The following is an 8403-nucleotide window of genomic DNA, read 5'->3' as shown; positions in this document are numbered from 1 at the left end:
ATGTTCCCCATAAAGTTCTTCATCTGTGTCATTATTCGAAAAACATTATCACTGGAAAACAACGTTTTAAAATGATCCCAAAACTCCTAATTACTCATAAAATTTCCATTCTGTTTTCTGTTCTTAATTTTCTTTATTTCATTCTAAAAATGTTGTGGTTTATTTTTTGCTATGTTATGTTACTTGTTTTTCTGATCGATTTTGAATTTATTTCGGGCTCTACGTTTAGCCAAATTAAATCTGCGCCGATTTGCTACCATCAGCTCTCTGTTTTCATGATTGTTTAGATGTCTATCTCTTCTATTCGAAACTCTGAAATCACGCCTAGCATATTCAAAATCTTTGTTATACCACGTACTAGAGAACTTGCGTTTTTGTTTAATACTGTTGGAGCGTGTCTGTCTAGTCCGGCCAAAAATACTTAATGTTTTATCATAAATATGTTTGGAAATGTTTTCAACACATGTTTCTACATCAACATTTAAAGACAATACATTTTCAACAATAGTATCAATATTCTGAATTTCAGATTCTATGACTTCATGGAATACATCTATATTTTCATTGTCCCAGTTAATATAATCAGTTTAAAATTGCAACTTTGTTCTTTGGTAATAGAACGACCATTAAATATTTTTATATTGCTACCTAAACACACCTCAAGCAGTTTTGAACCTGATGAATTAACAGTATTGTCCATTGAAAACCTGTATGGGATATTGTACATAAAATCGTTGTTATCATCCTTGTTCATTACATGTATATAATGTTCATGATAACTTGTATCTGACAAAAGGAGTATTTTCTTATATTTTGTTCAATTATTTCAAAAACGCCAATATCGTGCATTGCGTAATATATTGAGTTATGTGGTGGTATATAAACAAAACATGTAAATACATCTTTATCAAAACCAAAATAAACTTTACAAAGTTTTATCCATAAAATACCATTTTTTTAACAGAGATACCATCTTTAAGGTGGTCTTTATAAAATAAACATATTTTACCATGCCCTCGTTTAGATTTTGCTAATAAACTCTCCTTTCTAGGTTCTAAAATCAAATCATAGCCTTTTAATGTGAATTTATCATGTTTTCTTTGCCAAGTTTCACTAAAAAACAAAGTATCAAAACCATTTACAAAATTAACAAAGTTTTCATCATCTAAACACGATTTTAGCCTTTCTGCATTCCATGAAAGTATATATAATTCACACTTATCTCTCCCGTCCTAGTCCGAGTGAATTGCTGATGAACCGGGCGTGTATAGACTCTTGCAAATGAATAGTTTGCCCCGGACAAGCACTGCTCGTTTGCCCTTCGATCGAGCCTTAAGCATCGCAGTTATAAGTCCATGTCCTTGAACTTCGCAACAATCGGTCGAGTTTTGCCTTGCTCAAATTTGCCTTTACGGTGGGCGCGATCAATCGATAGTGTTGATTCCGGATCCTGCATGTTCAGCACGTGTTTACAGAAAGTTAAACCCATTGCCTCACAATTCTCAGAGACAGACAATGCATCTCTAAAAGTTAATGGTTGATTGTTCGGAATCGCTGTACTATTACTGGCAGGATCGGTAGTGTTATTGAGATGTTAAGTATTTGAGACTGCTTGGGTGGATGGAGTGTCCAATTCCCATGACAGGCCTTTAGGTATACCAAAGAATAGCATAACATTGTCTCTCATTGACCTACATTTGAGGTCCATCATCTGTTAGTTACACATTTTCCTTGAACAGTGTTTTGTTTGAAGATTTCAAAGAGGCAACATCCTGCTTCAATGTTTCTATTATTGATTTATTTGTAATTGTAGACATATTGACAGTATCGTATTTTTCACTTATGAATTTTTGGCTTGTCATAATATCATTTATTTTCTTGTCCATTTTATCCCAACGTGATGTTATTTCATTAACAGTGGACTGAATGGCACTAAACTGACCAAGTGTTTTGTCCATAGTGTCTTATCTTGTCAGTATTAAATCAAAGGCATCGGACTGTGAACTTTGAGGTAAAGATGGTGAAACAGGGTTTATGGATGATCCACTTTATGGTACACAGTACTGGTAAATAAATGGTATCACATAGTTCGTATTTTGACCAGGAATATTCATAGTGAGCTGTGTACCAATACTATTAGTTTCAAATGGTACCTGTATGCTACTAAACTGTGCTGCAGGTGTAATATGTTGCTGAATAGGTTCGTTTACCGCCATTTAAGTCTTTCTTTTCACCTCTTTGTTGTTCACAAATGGAGTTATTTGGGTGGTTTTTCGCTTATTACCCATAAATTATCTATAATTACACCTCCATTTATCATTGACACACTGTTTATATCACTCATCATCACCAAGCAGAAAGCACAAACGGCACCTTAATCTCTGTATAATCACAATTCATAATTGGCTCATGCTCAATACCGGCCATTTAAACACCGATAGTAAACTGAATATATAAAATAGTTGTACATGTTACGCTAATTTATTTAATCGTCTTATGTGCGAATCTACTTCCAAATTGCGAACAATATGTACTTGCAATCCTCGACCACGGTCCACTTGAATCCTTTACCGAATATATTTTTTCTCATTTATTTTCACATAGAGTAGCAATAACACATTATATTCATCTTTATATAATATAACCTTCTATGTATTTCCTATCAGTATGGTTAAACACACACACACACACACACACACTCACACGCACACACACACATGCACGCACGCACGCACGCACGCATGCACGCACGCACGCACGCACGCACACACACACACACACACACACACACATACACACACACACACACACGCACACACACACACACACACACACACACGACAGTGATGTCCCCTACACTTAGATATTCATACAAGTAAAAACTACAATAGAGGTTTAATATTTGTTAAATAATTAAACAAAAACATACATTACAAAAATAATAATAAAAAAAAATGAATCGTTATGGCTATTTGTGTCTTTTACTGATTATGTTAGTTTCAGTATTTCCAACTTTTTATTGTGGGCTTCGTACTTATCGTTTTTTAAAGCAATTTGCTCTTCTATTTTAATCGTTAATTTAAGATACATCATATATGCATTAAAGGATAGATGTCTATTATTACACTTGGTTGAGTTTATATAAAATTTCATTAAAACAATAAGGAAGTTGCAAATATTACTGTATTTGTTTTTACATACTATTCCCAATAAATCCTCACGTTTATTGATTACGATATTAATTGTTGTTGAGGCAATAAAATTATTTAATTTGTTCCACAACTGTTGTGTTTCATAGCACTCCCAATATAGATGTTCTATGGATTCGACACCTGAATGGCAAAATGAGCATAATGTACAATCGACAAGTTTGTTCTTAAAAAGTAATGTATTTGTTGGTATTATTCTCAAAAGGGACTTGTAATAAAAACTACGTAAGGTGGTGTCTATTGTTGATTTGAATATATTACTATAGATATGTTTCCATTCCATATGCTCATTTTCGCTTGCTAAGGTTTCTGTCCATTTTAGTTCTGAAGTTGGTGTTAATGTTGTTTGAAGTAATATTAAGTAAAGAAAATTGTTTGATTGCTTTCATTGTACAACATTTTCTTTGAATGATGTGTTGTTAGTGTGGCTAATTCCATCTTTAGTAAGCTGTATTCTCGTTTCCATCGGGATTGATTTAATGAGGGTTTGGTATCTTATGAAATCGGAGCTTTGTATGCTGTATAAATATTCAATTTGATTAAAATTTTAAAACGTATTCGTTCTTTAATCAAAAATGTGCTCAAAGTACTTTATGCCTTTTTCATACCATTTTTTATAGAATATAGTGTTTCCTATATAACGAACATTTTTGTTATTCCAGATCACTGTTTTGGCAATTTTTATTTTATTAGAGTCGTATATTTGTTTAATTTTGTTCCATGATTGGAGAACATCATTCAAAAATGTGCCGTTTTCTGACACTTTAATAATAAAACACTTATCCATTTTACTTTCAAATATAAAATTATTTCCATACATTTTCATTTTTTTGTGAAAAAAATAATTTCCATTTACTTTTATTAGTGTCATCCAGGTATCTTTTAACCCAAACAGCTTTTAAAGAGTCAATGAAAGCTGCAATATTTGTAAGTTTAAGTCCACCCTTTTCATAGTTTTGATACAAAATATTTATTTTTATTTTTTTCTGGCTTACCTTCCCACAGGAATTTGAAAATGGCTCTTATAATTTGTTCAACACATTGTTTGCTTGGATTCGATAAAACTGTAAATGGGTATATTAATTTTGGTAGAGCATACGTTTTCACAACTGTTACTTTACCCATTAACGTTAATTTCCTATGTTCCCATTGTTTCAGTGTTTTATGAAACTCAATAAGCTTTTTGTTGGTATTTTTGTCAATTGTTAGTTGTTTATTGTTGTAGAAGGTAATACCTAATGCTGTTGCGCATTCTGATGTCCATATAAATGGTTTTGATCTGCAATATTGTATTGCTGTTGTTTTTAGCGTACCAATTATGGATTTGTTTGTGTTCAGGTTTAGAAACTGAACATTTTGAGAACTGTTCTAATGATTTGATCAAGGATTCAAAAGATTGTTCTGAACCATCATTAATATAAGTTGCATCATCAGCGAAAAGTGATTGTTTAATTTCCACGTTATCTACATTTATTCCCTTGATATCAGGGTTTTGCTTGATATAACTTGATAGTATTTGTAGGCAAAGGATAAATAAAATTAAAGAAAGTGGACAGCCTTGTCCTACTCCTCTTTCAATTGCTTCCGACAAATGACCATTATTTATAATAATACTTTGTATATCTCTATAGAATAGTTTAGTCCATTGTACGATATCGGTGCCAAAGTTAAACGTTTTAAGGCTATCGAATATAAAAGAGTGATCAATACTATCAAAAGCTTTTTGAAAGTCGGCAAAGAATAAGAGACCAGGCATATTATTTTTTTCAAGATATTGCATGACCTCAATAATAAGTCGAACATTTTCGCCAATGTATCTACCCTTGATAAAACCCGTTTGCTCAGGGTCAACATTTTTTTGCAAAATTTGTTTTATTCTATTTGATATAGCTATCGTTGCTATTTTGTAGTCAATGTTTAGTAAACTGTTTGTCTCCAGTTTGATAGGTTTTCTAAATCTTTGTCAGGTTTTGGAATTAGGGAAATTATATCCTGTTTTTGGAACGGTGTCAAATGACCTTTATGAAAGGAAAATTTAAGGAGTTAATTAAGTTAGTTAAGGCATTCTTAATGTCATTCCAAAACATGTTATAAAATTCCGTAGTAAGACCATCTGAGCCGGGACTTTTATTATTGTTCATGTTTTTTAATGCATTTCCGCATTCATGTATCGAAAGTAGGCCTTCGCATGAGTTGCTATCATTTTCAGAAAGCTTATTATTAACAGAATTAAGAAATAGGTTCCTCATGTCATCTTCTAGGTCTGTGCTTTTACTTTAAAGTTTCTTGTAAAATTTGACTTCTTCTTGTAGTGTATTTCTAACCCCTACCACCATTTCATTGTTTACTTTTAGTTTGTATACAGTTTTCTTCTCTGCGTGTTTTTTTTCAAGACTTGCAAAATATTTGGGTTTTTTTCATTATTTTCACATGCATTGCTTTCGATCTTAAAATATTTCCATTTATATGTCTAGTTCGGATTTCATCAAGGAATTGTTTCTTTTGTACTAGTGCTTGCATTAGGTTATTAATAGCGTCAGGGGTGTTATTATTTAGTTGTGATTTAGTTGTGATTTATTTGTGATTCAATACATTCTATTTCATTTATTAACTTTTCCTCCTCTGTTTTAAGTAAATGTTTTTTATATGAAGCGTATTTACCGAATATATTGGTGCTGGTATAGGTGCCGCTAATGCCCAAAAAATGAAAAGCCCTTCATTTTGCTGTTGAGATAAAGCTAATCTAAGTGGAATGTTACCGTTTGATTTCGTAAGGGAGTTACGTAGTCCCTTTGTGAGATATGGAGCCGCATTTGTCACAATGTATGTTGTTGTTTTTTTGTTTTATTGATAAGTTTCCTCAAGTGAATGCATACTTTGATAAGATTTAACTTTTGCGTTTTATATTTATTAAGGATTGTTGGGATAAGAGTGAGGTTTGTGCACAAACATTTGTATAAACCCCCAGTAAATTTAGATTTTACTGACAGTTCCAAGGCGGTACCCAACAATTCTTGATAAACATACCTAGTTTTTTATATATAGTATGTATGCACTGTGCTTTTTGTGGAGTTTTCTGATGTTCTTTTATGTTTCTTGTTTGTGATTTTATGTTCTATGTCTTTGGCGTTTACCCAGTGCCATTAAACCGGGCTAATGTTTAAATATTTGCTAATAAGCGTCTTTCTGCAGCTTTTTTCATAAATATTGATCAATAGTAACATTGTCTACCATACCTGAATTGTATATTTTACCATTTCCAGAACTTGCTAAACTACTAAATATACCCGTGAAAGTGGAGCTAATATTTTCAGAGCAAACTTTGCTTCCATTTGATGCATCCAAATTCCAAGTCTCACATAGTAACATTTCCTTTTGATTTGTAGATGTTATTCATTTTGGTGCCGTTAACGTAAGTGAAAAGTTTCCGGCCAAGTTTAATCTAAGAGTTATTGGATTTTTAGTGTTATATTCTTTTGTCAAAGATTGCTTTTGGTCACCCGTTAAATGTGTTGAATTCGTTTTTAGTTACTATCTTACCTTTTTTAAAATGACAGGTTCGTTTCGAACTGTATCATTGCTAACCTTTTCTTCGTACAGGATTAGTGCCAATACCTTAAATATGATAACTTAACATCACTAGAATATATTATAGTAAGAAACATCTGAAAAATACATATCCTAAAATAAATGGATATTTTACAGCTCTAGGTGATTGTAATGCGTGAACGCTTGTGTATGAAATTACCTGAGAACGAGAACACATACTATGTCAACTATCAAATTATTGTTTGAAAAGTGTTAAGTATGTGAGGAAAATCACAGAACTCGATGAAAACAAAAGCATAACTACATTGGACTTTATTGGAGCAATAAAACGGTTAAAACAATTACAAACAGAATAACAATGACAACATAATTATTTTAAAAACATTGAAGTATGCAGTCTAACCAGATATAAAAGTTAAAATCAACTGTAAAATAACTTATCAATCAGCCTTGCAAATCTTTCTAAATAAATGAATTGAGCCTGAGTAACTGTTCTTACTTATCAAAAACACACTTGATAACCAGAAATTTGATATGGTTCACCGCAAACCCTTCTGTAACATGAAACTGTAAGGATTACATTCCATATCAAAGAAAGTGATCTTGAAATGTATTTTTGATAACGATCAATTAAATTTGTTTTATAGGTGATGCTTCTGTAACATGAAACTATGTAAGGTACATTCAATAACAAAGAAAGAGATACTGCAAGGTACTCTTGATAACGACCTTTGGAAGTATGAAGTCTAACCAGTTTTTAAAGTTATAATCAACAGTAACAGCTTATCAATCAGAATTAAAAATCTCTGTAAATGAATGAATTGAGCCTTAGTAACTGTTTTAACTTATCCAACGAAAGTGATTTTGCAAAGTTCTCTTGATAACGATCAATTGACATCTTTCATCGATGACTCTTCTGTAACATGAAAGTAAGTGGTATCCATCCAATATCAAGGAAAGAGCTTGCGATACGTGCAAGTGAAATCGTTAAATAGCCCAATATTTGATAGTTTTGGTATTGTTTATGCATACACATTAACCCAAAACCTAACCCTGGTCCTAACCCAGCACAAAATTGGTTATAATTTGATTTTACGTCCAGAATAAATTCTTTAACGTGTTTAGCATGAAAAAGCTTGTTCGAATTAAACAAAATTGCGAATACTTGGTTAAATTATGTTTTATGTAGTTATATCTTGATTACAATCACATATGATTGTATATAGTTAACGTCAATATTGAATTATTAAACGTCTTTATTACAGTAACCCTAACCCTAACCAATCGGGACTGCCTGAAAATACAACCAACGATAAACATATTGCAATACGTCACCTTGAATAAATTTTACACAGTTGAATAAAAATACCTAAAACTGATACAATATTTCATCCAATCTTAGACTTAATAGAGAAAACGTAATTGCAGTTATAGATAATAAATGACAAATATTCTTTTTGATAGACCTTGATCAGTGCCTTCCCAATCGAATTAAAGCTATGTTCATTTTATGCAACAATTTGTCCTTTTTATCTCTTACATTTGAATCATACCCCATCCTATTGCTTATCAGAACTGATGAGAACAGAACAGAACATAACTTTAGATCTTTTCTTTGACATGAACACAAAGAAAGCAAAAGGAC

The sequence above is a fragment of the Mya arenaria genome, chromosome 4, assembly GCF_026914265.1.
Source record: "Mya arenaria isolate MELC-2E11 chromosome 4, ASM2691426v1".
In the NCBI taxonomy this organism is placed as follows: Eukaryota; Metazoa; Mollusca; class Bivalvia; order Myida; family Myidae; genus Mya; species Mya arenaria.
The sequence above is the reverse complement of the archived record's forward strand: the minus strand, read 5'-3'. Positions refer to the sequence as shown.